The following is a 24,856-nucleotide window of genomic DNA, read 5'->3' on the forward strand; positions in this document are numbered from 1 at the left end:
TGCCTGCAGGACTGGTATTGGGAATGCTCTGGTTGCAACGTCACAATCCTCTTATTGATTGGGTGAAGGGGGAGATCACCCGATGGGGATGGAATGATAATGGTCTGTGTTGTAACCCGGTTCCTTTTGTCAATCCGATAAAATCCGTATCTGTGTCATCTGTCGGTCTGGAGGGTATTCCGGAGTATCTGAGAGACTTTAAAGATGTGTTTTCCGAAAGCTCCTACCACATAGACCATATGATTGTGCTATCGATTTAGTACCTGGAGCCAAATTACCCAAGGCTTGTTTGTTTAATTTGTCCGGGCCTGAGCGCCAAGCTATGAAAGAGTACATTAAAGAAAGCCTTCTCAAGGGGCATATTCAGCCCTCGGTCTCACCCATGGCAGCGGGGTTTTCCTTTGTAAAGAAGAAAGATGGTGGGTTGCGACCGTGCCTCGACTTTCGAGAACTGAACAAAATTACTGTTAAGAACACGTACCCTCTCCAGTTGATTCCTGATCTTTGCAATCAACTCACGGGGGCCAAATGGTTTTCTAAGCTCGATCTACGAGGGGCTTATAACCTTATAAGGATCCGGGGGGGTGACGAATGGAAACAGCCTTCCTGACAACTGAGGGGCTGTTTAAAAATCTGGTTATGCCCTTTGGCCTCACTAACGCTCCAGCGGTTTTTCAGAATTTTTAGGGTCGAGTCGGGTATCATGAAACCCGACTTTCTCAAAAGTCGGGTCGAATGAAATCGGCCGACTATAGGGAAAAGTCAGAGGCCGACTGAAACACGAAACCCAATGCAAGTCAATGGGGAAGCAAAGTTGGCAGGGAGTGGAGGACAGTAAACACACCTACAGTGCCCATTTCAATGCCAAAAACATCAATTCGTATTACTGAAGCTTGCCAACCTTAATTTACATCATAATAATAGTTACGCATTGAAAACAGGGGGTTATTTGACTAAAGTTGTGGGGGGTAGTGCTGGTTCCAGGTTTTTGTGTGCCCTGTGCCAAAGAGTGTCAGTGTGCCCCTTTAACACATACCACAACTCATGATGCTCCGATACGGCACAGAAATATAGGTATAGTACAATGACAAATACTTCACTGCTTACATGACATGACTGATCTATTTTAAATTGTACAATAGCTCAAAAAAGGACAGTAAATTACTCCATACAGTATTATGGCCACCACATTGTGCGCTATACAGAATAATGAGCCCCATATATTTCTCCATACAGAATAATTGGCAACATATAATGTTCCATACAGTATATGATGAGCTCCACATAATGCTACAGTATATGATGGTCCCCATGGACGATGCTCCAGTGTGTTATGGGCCCAAATAATGCTCCACATATAATGGGCTCCATTTCTAATGCTCCAGTGTATACTGGGCCCCGTAAATGCTGCTTCAGTGTCTGATGCCCCCAATCTGGAATGTTACAGTATATCATGGGCCTCATGGATGATGCTCCAGTGTATGATTGGCCCTAATAATGCTCAATATATAATGGGCTCCATTTGTAATGCTCCAGTGTATAAAGGGCCCAGTAAATGCTGCTCCAGTGTCTGATGTCCCCCATTTGGAATGGTCCAATATATGATGGGTCTCATGGATGATGCTCCAGTGTCTTATGGGCCCTAATAATGCTCCATATATAATGGGCCCCATTTCTAATGCTCCAGTGTATCATGTGCCCCATAGATGCTGCTCCAGTGTCTGATCCGCCCCATTTGGAATGCTCCAGTATATGATGGGCCTCATGGATGATGCTCCAGTGTATGGTGGGCCTCATGGATGATGCTCCAGTGTGTTATGGGCCCTTATAATGCTCCATATATAATGGGCCCCATTTCTAATGCTCCAGTGTATCATGTGCCCCATAGATGCTGCTCCAGTGTCTGATCTGCCCCATTTGGAATGCTCCAGTATATGATGGGCCTCATGGATGATGCTCCAGTGTATGATGGGCTCTAATAATGCTCCATATATAATGGGCTCCATTTCTAATACTCCAGTGTCTAATGGGCCCCGTAAATGCTGCTCCAGTGTCTGATGTCCCCATTTGGAATGCTCCAGTATATGATGGGCCTCATGGATGATGCTCCAGTGTATGATGGGCTCTAATAATGCTCCATATATAATGGGCTCCATTTCTAATACTCCAGTGTCTAATGGGCCCCGTAAATGCTGCTCCAGTGTCTGATGTCCCCATTTGGAATGCTCCAGTATATGATGGGCCGCATGGATGATGCTCCAGTGTCTTATGGGCTCTAATAATGCTCCATATATAATGGGCCCCATTTCTAATGCTCCAGTGTATCATGTGCCCCATAGATGCTGCTCCAGTGTCTGATGTCCCCCATTTGGAATGCTCCAGTATATGATGGGCCTCATGGATGATGCTCCAGTGTCAGATGTCCCCCATTTTGAATGCTCCAGTAAATAATGGGCCCCATTTTTAATTAACCCAGGCATGGTATGTGAAAAGAGCTCCATGGAGTAATCTGAAGTGTGTGCTGCCGCATCCTTCACTTTTGGTGTGAGTGAAGGACCCAAGGAAAATGGTTGCTCCTGACCAGAAGCTTGCACCTACGACTCAGTGCTTGCATTTTTTTAAACTTCAGAAGAGGAGGCGATAGAGCTGGAGGCTGTTTCAGCAATGTAAGCCAAAAACAGTTCCTGATGCTCCGGCTTTAAAAGCAGTCTACCTACTCCCAGAAAATGGAGCCTTACAGGCCTTCCAAAGCTACACCATGACGCAGGCTCAACACCTCCTGCCTTAGCTGCTATTGTGTTTTTGGCACTACCAGCAGATGCACCACCACCACCATCAGTACCAGGTGGCCCCCCATGCCCACGTCCGCATCCTCTTCCACCATACTTCTTCATGTTTTTGAAAATTGACCCAAAATACCAGCAGATATATGGTACTGTATCAGAAGCGTACAGTTCTATCTGTATCTAGGGATAACAGTAAATCTCCGTATATATTTCATGAGTCATACACAGACACTCACAGGCTCAGTATGGATTACCCAATAAAATAAAAAGGTGAAAAAGGGCACAGTATCACCAGATACAAGGTATATATAGTATAATGTAAACATTCTGAATCTCCGTATACATTTCAGGAGGCAGACACAAACGCTCTCAGGCCCAGTATGGATTACACAAGAAGATGAAAAGCTGTAAATGGGTAATGCAACACAAGCGTACAGCTGTATACAGTGTTGGCCAAATTTGAAATCTCGGTATATACAGTGGTGGCCAAAAGTATTGACACCCCTGCAATTCTGTCAGATAATACTCAGTTTCTTCCTGAAAATGATTGCCAACACAAATTCTTTGGTATTATTATCTTCATTTAATTTGTCTTAAATGAAAAAACACAAAAAGAATTGTCCTAAAGCCAAATTGGATATAATTCCACACCAAACATAAAAAAGAGGGTGGACAAAAGTATTGGCACTGTTCGAAAAATCATGTGATGCTTCTCTAATTTGTGTAATTAACAGCACCTGTAACTTACCTGTGGCACCAAGCAGGTGTTGGCAATAACTAAATCACACTTGCAGCCAGTTGACATGGATTAAAGTTGACTCAACCTCTGTCCTGTGTCCTTGTGTGTACCACATTGAGCATGGAGAAAAGAAAGAAGACCAAAGAACTGTCTGAGGACTTGAGAAACCAAATTGTGAGGAAGCATGAGCAATCTCAAGGCTACAAGTCCATCTCCAAAGACCTGAATGTTCCTGTGTTTACCGTGCGCAGTGTCATCAAGAAGTTTAAAACCCATGGCACTGTAGCTAACATCCCTAGATGTGGACGGAAAAGAAAAATTGACAAGAGATTTCAACGCAAGATTGTGCGGATGTTGGATAAAGAACCTCGACTAACATCCAAACAAGTTCAAGCTGCCCTGCAGTCCGAGGGTAAAATAGTGTCAACCCGTACTATCTGTCGGCTTCTGAATGAAAAGGGACTGTATGGTAGAAGACCCAGGAAGACCCCACTTCTTACCCCGAGACATAAAAAAGCCAGGCTGTATTTTGCCAAAACCTACCTGAAAAAGCCTAAAACGTTTTGGATGAATGTTCTCTGGTCAGATGAGACAAAAGTAGAGCTTTTTGGGCAAAGGCATCAACATAGAGTTTACAGGAGAAAGAAAGAGGCATTCAAAGAAAAGAACACGGTCCCTACAGTCAAACATGGCGGAGGTTACCTGATGTTTTGGGGTTGCTTTGCTGCCTCTGGCACTGGACTGCTTCACCGTGTGCATGGCATTATGAAGTCTGAAGACTACCAACAAATTTTGCAGCATAATGTAGGGCCCAGTGTGAGAAAGCTGGGTCTCCCTCAGAGGTCATGGGTCTTCCTGCAGGACAATGACCCAAAACACACTTCAAAAAGCACTAGAAAATGGTTTGAGAGAAATCACTGGAGACTTCTAAGGTGGCCAGCAATGAGTCCAGACCTGAATCCCATAGAACACCTGTGGGGAGATCTAAAAATGGCAGTTTGGAGAAGGCACCCTTCAAATATCAGGGACCTGGAGCAGTTTGCCAAAGAAGAATGGTCTAAAATTCCAGCAGAACATTGTAAGAAACTCATTGAGGGTTACCGGAAGTGGTTGGTCGCAGTTATTTTGGCTAAAGGTTGTGCAACCAAGTATTAGGCTGAGGGTACCAATACTTTTGTCTAGCACATTTTTGGAGTTTTGTGTGAAATGATCAATGTTTTGCTTTTTGCTTCATTCTCATTTGTGTTTTTTCATATAAGACAAATTAAATGAAGATAATAATACCAAAGAATTTGTGTTTGCAATCATTTTCAGGAAGAAACTGAGCATTATCTGACAGAATTGCAGGGGTGTCAATACTTTTGGCCACAACTGTATTTCTGGAGTCACCCTCAGACACTCAGTCAGTCTGGGTTTGACCATAATAAAAAATGTTGTAAAAAAGGTACTGGATAACAAGATAGCAAGTACATATATTATAGGGTACAATTGAAATCTCCATATACATAATCCCGTAGTCAGTTTCAGACGCTTACCCAGTATGGATTTGACCGTAATACTAAATGTCAAACAAAGGTACTGTATAACAAGATACAAGCTGTATCGAGTATAGGGTAAAAATTGGTATCTCCGATTCACCATATATGTAGAAGGCATAAACCCCACACGCTCACTCACTATGGATAATACCGTAATACAAAATTTTGAACAAAGGTACTGTATCAGCACATACCAGGTGTATCCAGTCTAGGGCTAATTGTAAATTTCTGTCTATACTTCCGGAGTCAGATACAGACACTCACAGGCTCAGTATGTATTACACCAGAATTTAACAAGTAGAAAAAGGGAAAGGTAGTCGAAGCGTACAACAGTATACAGTGTTGTGGTACTTTTAAATCTTCGTATATATTTCAATCTCAGTAAGCCAGTCCAGACTTTCCGCTACTGGAAACTAAATGGATACAAGTACAGACGGAAAGTCGAGTGTTAGCAGAAATTTGGGAAATACTCATCGCGGGAAAACCTCCCAGTAGATGTTGCAGAGGCGATGCAGACCCTCAATTACTGAGTCTGTGGAGACAGTGAAAACGGTTCTTTGTGAAGAAAGGATTGCTTTATCGCAGTAGCGTGGACCACATCACAGTTACTCGTCTCCATCAAATTGTGATCACAGGGAGAGATGTAGACATGGTCCTCACTGCCTATCATGATGTGTCTGGTCATTTTGGAGTGCAAAAGACAGAAGCCACAGACCGAAGGCGATTCTATTGGATTGGCATGAGAGGAGACACTGAAAAATGGTGGCAGGAATGTCACACGTCTGTGACTATCACAACTGTGAAAGGTGATCATAAAGCACCACTGCATCCGCTTGTAAGTTGACGTCCATTACAAATGGTAGCCATTGATCATCTGAAGGTAGAGGCAAGCAGGACAGGGCATAGCTAAATCTTAACCATTATCGATCAATACACCAAATTTCTAGTGGCTGTCCCTGTGAAGGATTTAACTGCCCAGACTACACAGCGGTGGAGCAGGGAGAGGTAAGTATTGCAACTTGCAAGTGCTATGGCCATGACCAAGCGGGGGGCACACTCGTGGTCGACGGTACTGGGGCACAGGGCCCCTCATAGTACCCTGCTGTGTCTGACGGCGAGTGGGCCCCCGCCATCAGAGGCACTGTATTGTACTATGAGGGGCCCTGTGCCAGTGCCGTCGGCCATCTGTGGGCCCATCCACCTGTTCAGAGCAGCGGCACTTGCCTGGGTGCGCCAGGCATTGACCCCAGCCATTGGGGGGGTGGGCAGCTCACTTAGGGAGTTTTAAAAAAATGGCATTTGTTGATGTGTTGGCTGAACATTTAGCTGCTGCAAAGGGCGGAATTGGGCAAGTCCGAGGAAGAGGAGGACAAAAGAGAGGCAGTTTTATGGCAACCTATGTGTCATCAGATTCATGGTTCATTTTAATGAAGGTTAGATCATCAACGTTTTGGGTAGACAGACGGGTCCTTTTTTCTGTCAGGATTGATCCAGCAGCACTGAAGACTCTTTCAGATAACACACTAGCAGCAGGGCAAGTGAGCTCCTGTAAGGCATATTGTGCCAATTCAGGCAGGCATCCAGTTTAGAGGCCCAGTAATCAAAGGGGAATGACCTGTGAGGGAGAACATCAATATGGGAGGAGTAGTTTGTAACCATAGTTGACAACTGCTGTCTCCTGTCACTTTTAATCGATGCAGTATTAGCAGTCGTGTGAGCGGTACTTGATAAATCATTCCACAACATGGTCATTAAACCCCTGTCTCCAACGTCACTTCGGCTGTGTGCACCACGAACACCTCTTCCATTGTGCCCACTACGGCCCGTGGGAGAACCAGCACCGCTGCTGTGTGCTGGGAAAGCCTCAAACAAACGGTTTACCAGAGTTGCTTGTTTGTTAGCCAATATTATCTCTAGGTTCTCCTGTTGTATGATGTTGTGTAATTTGCCTTTGTAGCATGGATCGAGGATGCTGGCAGGCCAGTAGTCGTCATCCCTCATCATTTTGGCAATGCGGGGGTCCCTTTTAAGGATCCGCAAGGCATAATCACACATGTGGGTCAATGTTCCAGGTGTCAATGATGCACTGCCAGTGGTGGGTGGAGGAGCACTTTCTGGCAAATCCACATCCCTACAGTCACGCACAAACACTGTACCTGACCTTGGAATGCCAACATTTTCCCTGAGAAGCATCCTCCTGCCCAAAATAATCATCCCCCTCATCCTCCTCCTCCTCCTCTTCCTCTTCTTCCGCCACCTCGCCAGGACAGTTCCCTTACCAGGCAATGGCTGACTGTCATCAAGGCTTCCCTGTTGTGAGTTCATTTTCCACTTCACCATTGAGGTCTGATGAACACCCTCTTCTGGTGAAGGAAGGTAGTGAGGCTGATTACCAAGCACCTGAGTTGGATGATGATGACTGGGTGACTGGAATTGCTGACTGGATATAAGGCAGCCGACGCCCTTCTGCCTTGCTGGTGATTTCTCAGAGGGATTCTAGGAGACCAGTCTGATTCCTGCTCCTCAAAAGCTAAGTTTTCTGCTCTGCTTTTTGCATTTGTGTTTTGGTTTTGTTTTGCCTTGTTTTTCTGGATTTCTGCCATTCCCTGCTGGGGTGAGCTGAATTCCTTTTTGCTCTGTCTTCAGAAAATACCTGAGTACTGATATAGTCTTTTTGAAGCCTAGCGTCTTCAGGGCTTTTTTCCCTATCAGTCTGTTGGCTCTTGTTTTGATAGGGTTTTGGCGGATTGCAGACAGCAGCTTTTCTATCCTGTCCTATTTAGTTAGCTTGGGCCCCATCATTTGCTCAGCCTATCTTTCTATCTGTGTGAGTGTTTTTTCATCTTGCTTCACCGTCATTATATGTTGGGGGCTGCCTATTGCTTTGGGGTCTTTAGATTTCCCTTTCTGTCTTTAGGCTATTTAGTTCTCCGGCTGTGATCAAGGGGTCTAGGGCACCGTAGGAACCCCCCATGGCTACTGCTAGTTGTTGTTGTTAGGTTCAGGGGTCTGCAATCCGATAGCTGCCAACTTCTCTGGTTTTCTGGACTTAGCTAGTATTTCTGTTTTTGCCTCCTACGGTGACTCATTCATAACACTTCCCTCCTCCTCCGCTGCAGACGCCTGATCCTTAATGTGCATCAAACTTTGCATGAGCAGATGCATAAGTGGGATGGTCATGCTTATGATGGCATCGTCTGCACTTACTAGCCGTGTGCATTCCTCAAAACACTGAAGGACTTTACAGAGGTCTTTCAGCTTTGACCACTGCACGCTCGACAATTTCATGTCTTCCCTCAAACTGCCTGCCCGTGTATCCTCCCACAAATGCATTACAGCCTGCCTCTGTTCGCACAGCCTCTCAACCATGTGCAGGGTGGAGTTCCACCTTGTTGCAGCGTCTATGATTAGGCGGTTCTTGGGGAGGTGGAGCAATCGCTGCAGATTCTGCATTTGAGTGGAGTGGAGGTTTGAGCGACGGATGTGCGAGCACAGTCTTCACACCTTATGGAGCAGGGATGTTTACTCCGGATAATTATTAAGGAAGCACTGCACCACCAGGTTCAAAGTGTGAGCCAGGCAAGGTATGTGTGTGAGTTTTGCACGGGCTATGGCTGCCAAAAAATTACGGCCGTTATCACTGACTACCTTGCCTGCCTCAAGATGTAGACTGCCCAGCCATGACTCAGTTTGTTGCTTCAAGTAGTCAGCTAGTACCTCTGCGGTGTGTCTGTTGTCGCCCAAAGACATCATCTTTAACACAGTCTGCTGACGCTTACCACTAGCTGTTCGATAGTGGGACACCTCGTGTGCAACACTGCCAGCTGCGGATGGAGTGCTCGTGCGACTGCACTCTGTGGACGAGCTTTTGCTGATAGAGGAAGAGGATCGAAAGCCTACAGCCAACTGTTTCCTATACCGTGGGCTAGGCAGCACTGTTCCACCGCCGCTGTCCTCAGTGGAGCCTGCATCCACCACATTAACCCAGTGCGCAGTGTGGACACGTAACGGCCCTGGCCATGCCTACTGGTCCATGCATCTGTTGTGAGGTGCACCTTTCCACTCACTGACTGTTTTAGAGCATGGACAATGTGGTCTTTCACATGCCGGTGGAGGGCAGGGATGGCTTTTCGAGAAAAGAAGTGCCGACTGGGTAGGTCATAGCATGGGACAGCGTAGGCCATGAGGTCGCGGAAACCTTCACTTTCAACCAAACTGTAGGGCATCATCTCTAATGAGATTAGTTTGGCAATGTAGGCGTTCAAACAAAGTGTATGCGGATGAGAGGAGGAGTACTTTCTTGTCTCACTCAGAGTGTTTGGTAGGGTGAGCTGGACTGGAGAGCTGCATATGGGGGAAGTAGCGGTGGACCGGATGGAGTGAGAGGAGGTTGGTAATGGTATTGGTGATGGCCTAGATTCAGTGTTGTGTTGCAAAACCATTGTGATTACCTGAGTGCTTTGGCCTTGCGACGACACCTCCACATTTAGTGCTGGTGGTGTGCTTAACGGTGGCGGTGGTTTTACAGTGGGGGAAGTGATGGAGCGTTGCTGGCTACCTTCAGTTGGAGCAGGTGCACATGTGCTACCTGAGGTTTTGTAGTCCATCCACGCTTGCAAGTGCATGTTGATTAAATGTCTAAGCATGCAACTGGTATTCAAATTTCTGATTTGTTTACCTCAGCTAAAGGTCCTTCCGCACTTCTTACAGGTAACCTTTGCCTCATCAGTAGGATTTTGGACAAGAAGTGCCACACTGCACTCTTCCTAGTATGGTATACATTTTCTGGCCTTGCACGCTGTGCTAAGTTGACCGTCTGGCCAAGCTGTGCTGCAACTCTTTTAGTTTTTGTTCCACGTTTTTGGACAGCTATGGGCCTGCCGGATAACCGCTGCTGCGATGTCAATGCCTGCTGCGGATCCTTCTCCTTATCTGAACTATTGCCAGCGCCACCCTCCTCCCCCAATGGATGCCAATACAGGTCAAGAACTGGGTCATCCATCATCTCCTCTTCAAAGTCATCTGCACCTTCCTCTTTACCTTCCTCTGTTTCACTGTGTAAGGTGGTATAGTATGCGGGAAGGGGCACCTGAGTTTCATCAGGGTCAGTTTCTGGCTCAATAGACTGCGAGGGCAATGTAGTGCTCTGGGTCGATGTACCAGCAGAATCATCTAGCAGTGGCTGTGCATCAGTGCACTCCATGTCAGATTCATCTTGTACTGGGGAATTCAGGATTTGACTGGATAACCCAGGCATGGTATGTGAAAAGAGCTCCATAGAGTAATCTGAAGTGTGGGCTGTCGCATCCTTAACTTTTGGTGGGGATGAAGGACACAAGGAAAGGTGTTTTTCCTGACCAGAACCCTGCACTGATGACTCCATGTTTGCAGGTTTGGAACGTTCAGAAGAGGAGGCAATAGAGCTGGTGGCTGTTTCGGCAATGTACGCCAAAACCTGTTCCTGATGCTCCGGCTTTAAAAGCGGTTTTCCTACTCCAAGAAAAGGCAACCTTACAGGCCTTCTTGGGCCAGACGATGATGCAGGCTCAACACCTCCTGCCTTAGCTACTATTGCGCTTTTGCCAGAACCAGCCGATGCACGACAACCATCAGTACCAGCTGCGCCCCCCTGCCCACGTCTGTGGCCTCTTCCACCATACTTCCTCAAGTTTGGGAAAATGTACCAAAAATACCAGCAGAGAGATGGTATTGTATAAGGAGCGTCCAGCTGTGTAAGGTGTATTAAAAAAATTAAATCTACGTATATATTTTGTTAGTCACAGATGCTCTCACAGTATGTATTGGACCGTAATCCAACATGCAGATATACAAAACTGTATCAGAAGTGTACAGCTGTAAACATTTTTTGTGTAACTAACAAACTCCATATATGTATTTACGGATTGTCACACACACGCTGACTCTGTATAGATGTGACTGCAATGCGAACGGCAGATATACAATACTGTTTGAGAATCGGACAGCTCTATATGGTGTGTGTATGGAAAATTGTCAATCTCCATCTGTTTGTATAGGGACTGACACACGCTGTCTCTGTCTAGTTTTGACCGTTATCAAACTGCAGATATACAAAACTGTTTGAAAAGCGGACAGCACTCTAAGGTGTAGGTCTGGAAAAATGGAAAAACTCCTCGGCTTTTTATTGAAGAGTCACACACAGATAACTTCTATTTGTCCGTGATACAAGGCGGTACATGGTTGTGTGTGAGGAGCATACACCGCTATACGGTGTCTGTAACGAAAATTGTCAATCTCTGTCTATTTGTATACGAACTGACACACGCTTTCTCTGTCTAGTTTTGACCATAATCAAAAAGCAGATATACGAAATTGTTTGAAAAGCGGACAGCACTCTAAGGTGTAGGTCTGGAAAAACGGAAAAACTCCTCGGCTTTTTTTTCCAGAGTCACACACAGATAGCTTCTATTTGTCCATGATACAAGGTGGTACACGGTAGTGTGTGAGGAGCGTACACTGCTATACGGTGTCTGTATGGAAAATTGTCAATCTCCGTCTATTTGTATAGGGACTGACACACGCTGTCTCTGTCTAGTTTTGACTGTTATCAAACAGCAGATATACGAAACTGTTTGAAAAGCGGACCGAACTCTAAGGTGTAGGTCTGGAAAAATGGAAAAACTCCTCAGCTTTTTTTTCCAGAGTCACACACAGATAGCTTCTATTTGTCCGTGATAACAAGGCGGTACACGGTAGTGTGTGAGGAGCGTACACCGCTATACGGTGTCTGTATCGAAAATTATCAATCTCCGTCTATTTGTATAGGGACTGACACATGCTGTCTGTCTAGTTCTGACCGTTATCAAACAGCAGATATATGAAACTGTTTGAAAAACGGACAGCTCTCTAAGGTGCAGGTCTGGAAAAATGGAAAAACTCCTCAGCTTGTTCTTCCAGAGTCACACCCAGATAGCTTCTATTTGTCCATGATACCAGCTGGTACACGGTAGTGTGTGAGGAGCATACACCGCTATACGGTGTGTGAAAAAATGAACGCTCAGTAACTCACCAGGACAAAATAATAAAAGTTGGAGTGCTTTGAAAAAAGCAGTTTGAACAGGACTATGTACACAGCAATGCAGCTAGCAGATAGCCTTAAAAGGCAGCCTAATCACCACCAGCGCTGCTGCACACAACAAAAATCCTCCCCTTTCACTGCACACTAACTGTACAGTGAAAAGCGCTATCAGCAGAAGCAGTTTTTTTTCGTCTTCCCTGCCTAACGCTCTCCCTGTTCAGAATCAGCAGCAGCACCTCTCCCTATTCTAAGATCGGCAGAAGTAAGATGGCGGTCGGCGGTCACAGCCTTTTATACCCACTGTGATGCCACACAAAGCCAGCCAGTCACTTCAATGCCCTTCTCTAAGATGGTGGTGGCCGCTGCCCATGTCATCGCGTTGCCCACAGTGTGCGTCCTCCATCATTGGTTGAGAAAAGGCGCTGGAAGCATTATTTGAAACGCAACTTTGGCACTCTGATCGGCGACCTCATGGCCGACCACACGCTATGGTCGGGTTTCGATCAGCAAAACCCGACTTTAGCTAAAATCGTCTATTTTTTAATTTGACCGACCCGTTTCGCTCAACTCTAGCTATGGTTAGTGTTGAGATTAGGGTTGGGGTGTGTTGGGGTTAGGGTTAGAGTTAGAATTGGGGGTTATGCTGTTTAGGTACATCAGGGGGTCTCCAAACGCGACATGATGCCACCATTGAATCCAGCCAATTTTGCGTTCAAAAAGTCAAATAGTGCACCCAGCTTTTTGAGCCTTGCCATGCACCCAAACAGTGGTTTTCCCCCACATATGAGGTATTGGTGTGCTAAGGAGAAATTACACAACAAATTTTGTGGTCGATTTTCTCCTGATACACGTGTGAAAATTAAAAAAATTGGTTCCAAAATAAATTTTTTGGGAAAAAATTAAAATGTTCATTTTTTCCTTATACATTGCTTTAGTTCTTATGAAGCACCTGAATGGTTAATACATTTCTTGAATGTGATTTTGCACACCTTGAGGGTTGCAGCTTTTAGAATGCTGTCACTTTTGGGTATTTTTTGTTATATTGACCCCCCAAACTCACTTCAAATGTGAGGTGGTCCCTAAAAAAATGGTTTTGTAAATTTTGGAAAAATGAGAAATTGCTGGTCAACTTTTAACCCTTATAATGTCCTAACAAAAAAATTATGTTTCCAAAATTGTGCTGATGTAAAGTTGACATGTGGGAAATGTTATTTATTAACTATTTTGTGTGACATCTCTCTCTAATTTAAGGGTACAAAAATTAAACGTTTGAAAATTGCAACATTTTCAAAAATTTTTTGCCAAATTTCTGTTTTTTTACAAGTTATATAGAAGAAATTTTACCACTAACATGAAATACAATATGTCATGAAAAAAAACATTCTCAGAATCACCAGGATACTTTGAAGCATTCTAAAGCTATAACCTCATAAAATGACAGTGGTCAGAATTGTAAAAATTGGCTTGGTCATTAAGTACTGAATTGGCTCTGTCACTGAGGGGTTAAAGACCTTGCGCTCCTCCAGCTTCCATTTGAGAATGCACCACAGATGCTCAATTGAGTTTAGGTCTAGAGAAATGCTGGTCCAGTCCAGCACCTTTGCCCTCAGTTTCTTTAACAAGACAATGGTCATCTTGGAGGTGTGTTTGGGGTTGTTATCAAGTTGGAATACTACTCTGCTGCCCAGTTTCCAAGGGAAACTAATTGGGGATAATTTGGCCATTTTAATTTGGCGTGTACGCACTTTTGTTGCCAGTGGTTTAGACATTAATAACTGTGTGTTGTTTAGAGGGCACACCAAATTTACACTGTTACACAAGTTGGACACTGACTACTTTACATTGTATCAAAGTGTCATATCTTAAGAGTTGTCCCATGAAAATATATAAAATATTTACAAAAATGTGAGGGGTATACTCACTTTTGTGATATACTGCATAATGGACCTGAGGATGAAAATGTATTTTCACAAAGTTCCACATAAGAGATTTTGACTGTTGTGGAAGCCAAACCAATAGGATGAAATTAATTTTGCTCTATATTATTATTAAGAAATTAATTATAATTATTATTTTATAGTAACCCTTTCTCAACATTTGCAGTCATGATAGAGAAGGACTTCCTGACCAATGCGGTATTTGTACGTCATGGTAATTGCCAACAACGCTCCCGACACTTTAACCCCCTAAATGCTGCAGTTGGTGCAATCACAGCATTTGGAGAGCTGGGAGAGGGAAGAAAGCCCTGTCCTTGGATCGGAGACCCCACAACGTCATTGCGGAGTCCCTATTGTTGCCATGGTGAATTATGGCATCATGACAACATCAGGGTCACCAGGCACTAACAAGTTAGTTACTACTACTCAGGGTTTTTACAGGTGCACTGGGAACCGATGTAATGCATGTAATTTTGCTCTATAAAAAACTTCTGTTCCTGGTTTTGCTCCTAAAAAAATTACCTCCTTCATTGATTGCAATTCACAATTTGTAATGTATTGTATTTATTGCACAATATGCAGAATACAATATATTGTATGTTCATCCAGAAAAATAAAAAAACGCATCTTTGAGCACCTTACCAACATTTCAAATAAAAATGCATGCTACTCAGGTGCAGCGAAACATTTTAAAAATGTCCATCAGGGAGACATTTATTTTTTCAGGTTTTTGCATTTGAAAAAATTTCCCACCCTATATGAGGGGGTAATAAACAAAAAATGTGTTTTATGCGTGAAGCATTTTGGATTCTAAAATTGAACACCAAATTTCCTGCAGGTGTGAATTCTAAAAATGGCCTGTTCTACATCTATTAGAAGGGTTTTTTTTCCAGAGTTTTCAGCAACCACATTTTGCACATATGTAACTAATGATTGTTGTTCTGTGATTGGTTTGTTCTTTGTATATATATATTTGTTCTATTGCATGTTCTTGTTATCCTATGACTAAGAGTGCATTTGACGCACTCAAAATGCGTCAGTTACTTGCGTTTAATATGGCTTGATTTGTCGAAATAAACATTTTTATTTTTTCACTTTTGAAGTGCCGTCATCGTCTTCCTGTGACTGCTTTGCTTACTAGCTTGGATGTGCACCCTCCTTCCTCATGTGTTTTGGCTCAACCAATTTGGATATATGGACTAATTTTGTAGCAGCTCCAAGTCTCTCCTCCACGTATGACAGTTGTGCTTGTAGTACTGCCTAGAGCGCATGAAAGTAGCTCCTGTTCTTCCTCCTCCTCCTCTTCCTCATTGTCACCCAATCCACGTTGGGATGAGATGAGGCTGAGCTGTGTGTAACCACCCTGTATGGTTCCTTGCTTCGTCTCATTGTGCTCCGCCTGTAATGCATCCTCTTTGATAGTGAGCAGAGAGTGTTTCAGAACACAGAGAAGTGGCCTAGTGAAGCTAATTATGGCATCATCGCCACTCACCATCTTGGTGAAGCCCTCAATTGACTCAATTTTTAGCCCACAGGTAGGTGAGGCGTGTAACGGAGATACCACACTTTAAAATATCTGGCCTGTATTTTGTTTTAAAACAGCAAAATAGTGTCTATAACTAGGCTAAGACACAGCAAACAAAATTCAATGGAGCTCTCAAATGGCACAATTTGTAGCCCACAGATATATGAGCCTTGTAACGAAGATACCCCACTTTCAAATATCTAAAAACAAAAAAATAGTGTCACTAACTAGCCAAAGATACAGCGAAAACAGTTCAATATAGGCCTGAAATGCCACAATTTTTAGCCCACAGATACGTGAGGTGTGTGATGGAGATACCACACTGTAAAATATGTGGCCTGTATTTTTATTTTTAACAGCAAAATACTGTCACTAACTGGGGTAATTTGGTGTTCTCATGTGGTGTATGGCTGAGGGTTGTATTTCTGACAGGGTATAATGTATCTTACGGTGGCCAAGCTTTCTGTCAGGAGAAGAGTCAAATTACACACATACACAGGAAACTCCAAAATACAATGTTTGCACTGTAACTGCCTCTAGGCAGAAGATGATGATGGTAGTACTTGGTGCATTTGAGCCTCAGTCATGAAGCAGCCGTAAGAATTTGAAACAGAAGGCTTTTTACTGAAGGTAATGGGGCAAATCATTACTTAGAAACAGCAGTCAACTCCAGTGAAGGACAGAAGTTTGCTGTCAAAACTTAGTCCCTAATCCCAAAGTTCTTTCTGTACATTGTTATCTCTGTGAATATGATCCAAAAATGTTCCCGCTTGTTTTTCTCTCTGTTCTGGTACTAGTTGAGTGTGATTTGCTAGCTCTTTCATTACAGAATAATCAGCTCTCATTCTATCAGTTAAACCTGTTAATTTGCAGAATTCTGGAATCAGAATAATAGGCCCTGTTGGCATTTTTACTGGACCTATTACTTTTTTGGGATTATATATGAGAGCAGGCTGTTTCAGGTCTGTGATCTGCTTGTTATATTGATTTTTGTAGTCTATATATAAAAATGAGTATATGTATGCGTGTGTTTGTGTGTATCAAGCCACGCCCACTCCACATAGCCACACTCACTCCACACGCAAAGCCCTATATAATAAATATCAAATATACACATATATATAATAAATATCTAATCTAATATATATAAAAAAAAATAGGCAGCACTCCAAATAAATGTGAAAAAAGTGGATACTTGTTTGATCCTCAGGTGGCGACGTTTCAACGGTGACCCGTCTTTTTTTTTACATAAATATATATATATATATATATATATATATATATATATATATGAAATATATAATATATGTATTTCATAGGCACATCTTCTTGACCACAACAGGTTACCCTGCCTGTGTTTCCCATAGCAACAAATCACTAAACATCTTTAATTTCACCAGTGCTGTTTTAAAAGATGAAAGCAGAGCTGTGATTGGCTGCTATGAGCAACAGTTTTCCTTGTAGACAGTTGTGGTAACTGAGGCCTATTATTCTTATCATTTCTATGATGTTATTGTCCTTCTGTAAAGCTGGAAATAACACAATTTATTACTGTGCCGACACAGACCACTCTCTGTCACAGACTGCAGGGAGAGCCCAGGATCAGGAACTTCTCTTTGGCATGAAGTATCTTCTAACTTAAAAATTCAAACACAGATTAAAAATGAATCACAAGACGGATTTCTCCAACTCAGTTATTATTTTAATCGGTGTAACAGCGCCATCCTGACAGTGCATGGTTCGCTTTAAACTTATTTAAACAGCTAAAACTAATGCCACTCTAAATTAGTCCTTTACAATTTTTAACTAAATGGTATTACACTTCTACAAGGTTGAAATCTGCTTTCTCTAACAGAAAAGCTGTATTACGCCTCAACGAGCAAGACTTACAGAAAGAAAGGGAGCCAAGACTTGCAGAAAGGAGTACAGAAATGGAAGAAAGGGAGGCAAGAGCTGCTTCCTCAAGGGCCAGTGAATTGTCTCAGCAGAGATTGCACCTCCACAATGTACAGACGGGAGGGAACCTGCGAGACGTACATGTATATACTATATACAGGGGGAGATGACATACAGGTACTGTATATACTATATACAGGAGGAGATGACATAAAGGTATATACTATATACAAAAGGAGATGACATACAGGTATATACTATGCACTTCGTGCACTTCAGGATCAGTTGCTTAAATATACTAAATACAGTGTGGAATTGCAGCAATTTATTTTATCTGTACCTGAATTTTTGTTAAAAAACAACTATTTTATGTTTAAAAGGAAAAGCAATTTGTTCCTTCAATTACAAGGATGTGCGATGGGGGAGAAATTTTCCTCATCGCTTGCAAATATATTTGTTACTTGGTGTGAGGAAGAAAAAATTTATGGTCAGGAAAATATTTTTATGGATCATATAGAATTTTTTGGAAGATTTATTGATGATCTGATAATAATATGGAAGGGTGATCCAGATAATATAAAAGAATTCATAAAATTCCTTAATACTAATAATCATAATCTAAAATTTACATATCATATGAATAAGGAACGAATTGCTTTTCTTGACATGATGTTGATTGGAAATGAAGCAGATTTTAGGGTTGAAGTATGTTTATATAGAAAACCGCAATCAGGTAATTCTTTGTTGCATGCTAGCAGCAACCATCCCAAACATGTCATTAATAATCTCCCAGTAGGTGAATTTGTGCGTGCCAAGAGGTGCTGCACAACTGATTCATTTTACAGACAGGAATGTGAAGTAATTGACGAACGATTAAAGACTAGAGGTTATCGCAAGCATCATATTAATAGGGGTAAAATTGTAGCAGAAAGAAAAACAAGAGATGATTATTTGGAAATAAAATCAAAATTTAGTAATTTTCAGGAGAAACCAGTTTTTATTACTAAATATAGTGATCAATTTAATCAAATAACGGAAATTATTAAATCAAATCTACCTATTTTACGGGTGGATCCAACTTTGAGAACTATATTGGATAAAGGCTGCAATTTTATTCCTAAAAAAGGAACTACAATTGAGAATATTTTGTCCCCCAGTGATCACACTTTGCGTTTTTCATCAGAAAATAATTCAAGCTGGTTATCTGTCTCTGGTAGCTATCGTTGTGGAATGAGATCATGCGGTTTATGTAAATACATGTATAATACGTCTACATTTAAATCCACAGTTACAAAAAATGAATATGTTATAAATATGTTTGCCAACTGTAGTTCCACATATGTTATTTATCTAATAACATGTGAAACATGCTGTATTCAATATGTGGGCAACACCACACGTTCTCTTCGCAAAAGGATTTCTGAACATCTTTATGATTCATGTAATAAAACTACAAGGAGTCCCTCGGGAGCCTCTCAGCATTTCATTTCTGTACATGGAGGAGATGTCAGTACTTGTAGGGTTAATATAATAGAAACTGTCCCAAACCCCAAGAGGGGAGGTGATAGAAAAAAGGAATTGCAGCGTAAAGAAGCAATGTGGATTTTTAAGTTAAAAACACGATATCCCGCAGGCATGAATTTAAAATCTGATCTTTTATATATATGATTAAGATGATGTGGTGATTTCCTCCATGTTCAGATACAATGCTTTTTTTTTTTTTTTTTAGTATGGTGGAGAAAATCCTCCCTTCCTGCTATTGTGGACCTCCGCCCATTTTATTTCCCTCCCACTTTACCTCAGCCACTAAGTGTATATAGGTACATGTTTATTTGTAAGTAAGGACCCTCTAGTCCGAAACGCGTAAGCGTCTGTCACATTGGTGAACCATATGTTTTTTATGCATCTATCCTGTTTTTAAATCCCAGTTGATATCATCAAGATGATATGTATTGTTGTATTTGCTAAGAATCATAGAATCATAGAATCGTAGAGTTGGAAGGGACCTCCTGGGCCATCTGGTCCAACCCCCTGCTCAAAGCAGGATTCGCTAAATCATCCCAGTCAGATGTCTGTCCAGCCTCTGTTTGAAGACTTCCATTGAAGGAGAACTCACCACTTCTGGTGGCAGCTTGTTCCACTCATTGATCACTCTGTCAAAAAGTTTTTTCCGATATCTAGTCTGTGTCTCCTTCCATTCAGTTTCATCCCATTGCTTCTAGTCTTTCCTTGTGCAAATGAGAATAAAGTTGATCCTTCTACAATGTGACAGCCCTTTAGATATTTGTAGACAGCTATTAAGTCTCCTCTCAGTCTTCTCTTTTGCAAACTAAACAATCCCAAATCCTGCAACCTTTCCTCATAAGACAGGGTTTGCAGACCGGTCACTATTCTGGTTGCTCTTTTCTGAACTTGCTCCAGTTTGTTGATGTCTTTTTTAAAATGTGGTGCCCAAAACTGGACACAATATTCCAGATGAGGTCTGACCGAAGAGGAGTAGAGGGAAATAATGACTTCACGTGATCTAGACTGTATGCTTCTGTTAATACATCCTAGAATTGCATTTGCCTTTTTTGCTGCTGCATCACACTGTTGACTCATATTCAGTCTGTGATCTATTAGTATACCCAAGTCTTTTTCACATGTGCTGTTGCTTAGCCCTATTCTTCCCATTCTGTATATGCTTTTTTCAGTTTTATTGCCCAGATGTAGTACTTTGCATTTTTCCCTGTTAAAAACCATTCTGTTAGTTGCTGCCCACTTCTCCAGTTTATTTATATCTTTTTCTCTAGTATTAGCTATCCCTCCTAGCTTTGTGTCATCAGCAAATTTAATCAGTTTACCCTCAATTCCTTCATCTAAATCGTTGATAAAGATGTTGAACAATACAGGGCCCAGGACAGAGCCCTGTGGTATCCCACTTGAGACATTCTTCCAACTGGATGTGCAGCCATTTACGACCACTCTTTGGGTCCGATCACTAAGCCAGTTATGAATCCACCTAACAGTTGCCTTGTCCATTCCATACTTAGTCATTTTTTCAATAAGAATTGTATGAGATACTTTGTCAAATGCTTTACTGAAGTCAAGATATACTATATCTACAGCATTTCCTTGATCCACCCAATCAGTAATTCCGTCATAGAAGGAAATTAAGTTAGTCTGACATGACTTATTAGTTACAAACCCATGCTGACTCTGTTTAATCACTTCATTCTTATCCAGGTACTGACATACATGTTGTTTAATAATTTGTTCAAAGATCTTTCCTGGTATAGAAGTCAGACTCACCGGCTTATAGTTGCCTGGGTCCACCTTCTTCCCCTTTTTGAAGATAGGAACAGCATTTGCTCTTCTCCAGTCTTCTGGGACTTCTCCTGTTCTCCAAGAATTTTCCAAGATTATGGAGAGGGGTTCAAAAATTTCTTCTGCTATCTCTTTCAGTACTCTGGGGTGTAATTCATCTGGACCTGGAGACTTGAATTCATTTAGGTTAGCTAAGTGTTTCCTCACTATCTTTCTGTTTATAGATATCCTGGATTCTTCTATTCCCTTAATAGGACAGTGAAGAACAGTTGATGTTACATTTCCTTTCTGAGAGAAAACTGATGCAAAATAGGAATTTAAAAGTTCGGCCTTCTCAACATCCTGTCTTACCATTTCATCATTTTCATCCTGTAAAAATCCTATAGCATCTTTGACTTTTCTTTTACTTTTGACATATCCCCAAAATCCTTTATTATTGCTTTTGACATCTTTTGCAAGCCTCAATTCATTGTCAGCTTTAGATAATCTGATTTGTGCCCTGCAGGTTCTGCAGACAGCATTATATTCTTCTTTAGATATGCCTCCCTCTTTCCATTTTATAAACATTTTTTTCTTCCTTTTTAGCATGTGCTTAAGTTCTGTGTTCATCCATCCTGGCTTCTTTAAATGCTTCCTATTCTTCCCTCTTTTCGGAATTGTTAACAATTGTGCTTTGAGAATTTCATTTTTCAAGATTTCCCATCCTTCCTGGACATTTTTGTCTTTAAGGATATCCAGCCATTGGATCCCTCCAATTCTCTTTCTGAATCCCTTAAAATCTGCCTTTCTGAAATCTAACCTTGACGTCTGAGTCTTCACAGGTCTTCCTCCTCTAGTTATCCAAAATTCTAAAATAGCATGGTCGCTACCTCCTAGGGTCCCAGCCACTTTTACCTCCTCAACCATTTCCTCCCTGTTTATAAGGATTAGATCCAAGGTAGCAGTTCCCCTTGTTTTCTCCCCTACCTTTTGGAAGATAAAGTTGTCAGCAAGAGAGGATAATAATTTCCTTGACCTGTTAGTTTTGCCCGAGAGAGATTCCCAACAAATGTCTGGATAGTTGAAATCTCCCATGACAACTATGTCATATGTTTTGGAGAACTTGGCCATTTGATGAATAAAGAGTTCATCCATATCTTCAGCTTGCACAGGCGGTCTGTAGTAAATGCCTACAATGGTGTCCTTTCCATTGTTCTGTCCTTGTATTCTTACCCAAACAGTTTCCACAGAACTCCCAGTCTCTGAAGTTTCAATCTGTGTGCAGATATACGCGTTTCTAACATACAATGCGACACCTCCTCCTCGTCTTGTATTCCAATCATGTGTATTGTCCCACCAAGTTTCAGTGATTCCAATGACATCATATTTCTTTTCCTGTATTAGTAGTTTCAATTGTCCTTGTTTGTTGCCCATGCTTTGTGCATTAGTATAGAAACATTTTAGTTTGTGATTGTTTTCTCTTTCTCCAATATTTTTATTATTTAGATTCTTTTGTCTTTGTTCTTCCTTTCCACTTCTAATAGCAGAGTTCTCAATAGCATTTGTCAGGTGTATGGCTTTTTCTGGTCTTTTGCTTCCCTTCCCATGTTGTTCTAGTTTAAAGCTCTCCTTACAAGTGTAGCAAGGCGACTTCCAAATACATGTTTTCCAGTCTTCGTAAGGTGCACCCCTTCTCTAGCAAGTAGTCCATCGTAAAGGTAATTCACTCCGTGTCTAATCAGTTCTTTACCGCAAGCATCATAGAAAGCATGTGATCCAATTTTCGAGTGCAAATTGTACATTACATCCAGAACAGTTTCACTTCAAAGGACTTTGTGGCTCACATCAATGCACAACATGATATTAATAATAATATTCTTTATTTGCATAGCACCAACATATTCCACAGCGCTTTACAGGTTAACAGTTTCAAACACAACAGTCGTAATTAACAACATTAACAATAATACAATAATTAAAGCAAAATAAAACAATCCTGCTTGTGAGAGCTTACAATCTACAATGAGGTGGGGGAGATACAAAGTAAAGGTGTGTATTTATAATAATGGTCCAGCCATCTTGAGGGAGTGGGGGAAAGATTGGGATAGTGAATGGGCCACACACACACTTACACATAAAATGACTTTGATTAGGGAATGTGATAGGCTGTTCTGAACAAATGAGTTTTGAGGGAGTACCTAAAACTGTGCAAGTTGTGGCTGGTGCTAATTTCTTGGGGTAGAGCATTCCAGAGGATTGGCGCAATGTGGGAGAAGTCTTGGACTCGGGAGTGGGAGGTACCGATTAGTGCAGACGTTAGTCGAAAGTCATTTGCAGAGCACAGCGATCAGCTAGGCCGATTGACAGAAATGAGGGAGGAGATGTAAGGGGGTGCCACACTGTGGAGAGCTTTGTGGTGAAAACAAGTGCTTTGAATTGGATCCTGTAATGAATGGGTAGCCAGTATAATAACTGGCAAAGAGGGAAGCATCCGAGTACTGATTAGCCAGATACACAACCCTGGCTGCTGCATTAAGGATGGACTGGAGAGGGGAAAGTCAAGTGAGGGGGAAGCCAATTAATAGAGCATTACAGTAGTCCAGGCAGCAGTGGATCAGTGCAACAGTGAGGGTTTTGTTGTCTCCATGATGAAAAATGGGGGGGTTCTAGAGATGTTCTTTAGGTGTAAGCTGCAAGAGTGGGCCAGAGATTGTATATGGGAGGTGAAGGAGAGGTTGGTGTCAAACAACACCCAGACAGCGCACCTGCTGCCGGGGTGTAATTATGGTGCCAACTACAGAAAGGGAAATGTCAGATTTAGGGAGGTTAGTAAATGGCGGGAGAAGAAGTTCAGTTTAGGAAAGGTTGAGTTTCAGATAGAGAGCGGACATGATGTTGGAGACTGCGGACAGACAGTCACTGGCATCCTGTTGTACAGCGGAGGTAAGGTCAGGAGATGGTGTGTATAGTTGTGTCATCAGCATAAAGATGGTACTGAAAGCCAAATCTGCTGATGGTCTGTCCAATTGGGACCATGTAGAGAGAGAAGAGAAGGGGCCAAGGACTGAGCCCTGAGGTACCCCAACAGTAAGAGGAAGAGGAGATGAAGTGGAGCCAGCGGAAAAAAAACACTGAAGGAGTGAGCAGAAAGACCATTGGGTCCATAGAGGATGTGGAGGTAAGCGCCTTCCTATCCGCATATCAGCGGTCGCAGTTGCGAGCCACCCTGGAACCCTTCCAGGCCACGAGGTGGACACCGGGATTCATGCCCCTCTCGGACGAGGTGCAGCACATCATGCGCCCGGAGATCGATGAGATGTTGCAGGTGGGTGTGATTAAGCGGTCCAACAGCACATGGGTCTCACCTGCAGTTCTAGTGCCAAAGAAATATCAGACCACCCTGTTCTGTGTGGACTACAGGGGGCTCAACGCCATAACAGCCTCCAATGCACACCCAATGTCACGCATCGAGGAGCAGCTTAAGCAGTTAGCTGGCACGTGCTATGCATCCATCATGGATCTGAGTCAGGGATTTTGGCAGATTCCTCTGAGCCCTGAGGCACAGGAGAAGTCCACATATATCACCCCCTTTGGACTATACAAGTCCATGGTCATGCCTTTTGGCATAAAGAATTCCCCTGCCACGTTACAGCGGATGGTCAACCACCTGCTTCAATGACTGGAAAGGTGCAAGGTGGCGAACCTGGATGACATTGCCTTCTTCAGTTCCACCTGGGAGAAACACCTTCAGTATCTCCAGGAGGTGCTCGGGCAGCGAGCATGACTATGCAGATGGGTTGTCCCAGCAGGGCGAACTCACAGAGGTGCGCCTGGAGGAGTACCTAGCCTGTAGCGCAGTACAAAAGGGGAGGTGTCAGGAAAATATGAATATGTTTAAATTCTATGTAGACTCCCAGAGTTCGTGCTGCCCCTCTCCCATTACGTTTGTGCAGTGTCACACTGAGCTTCTCATGTGCAGTTCTCTCTCCCCCTGCCCATGTGTAATTTTATACCACTCTTTTCCCCTCCCTCGGGAATGTGGCTTTTGACCAGGTAAATCCCGTTTGTCTGTAGCACATGGATTTGAAAGTTC

This window comes from Dendrobates tinctorius, unplaced genomic scaffold, assembly GCF_039654945.1.
Source record: "Dendrobates tinctorius isolate UK_male_01 unplaced genomic scaffold, ASM3965494v1 ptg000102l, whole genome shotgun sequence".
Classification (NCBI taxonomy): Eukaryota; Metazoa; Chordata; class Amphibia; order Anura; family Dendrobatidae; genus Dendrobates; species Dendrobates tinctorius.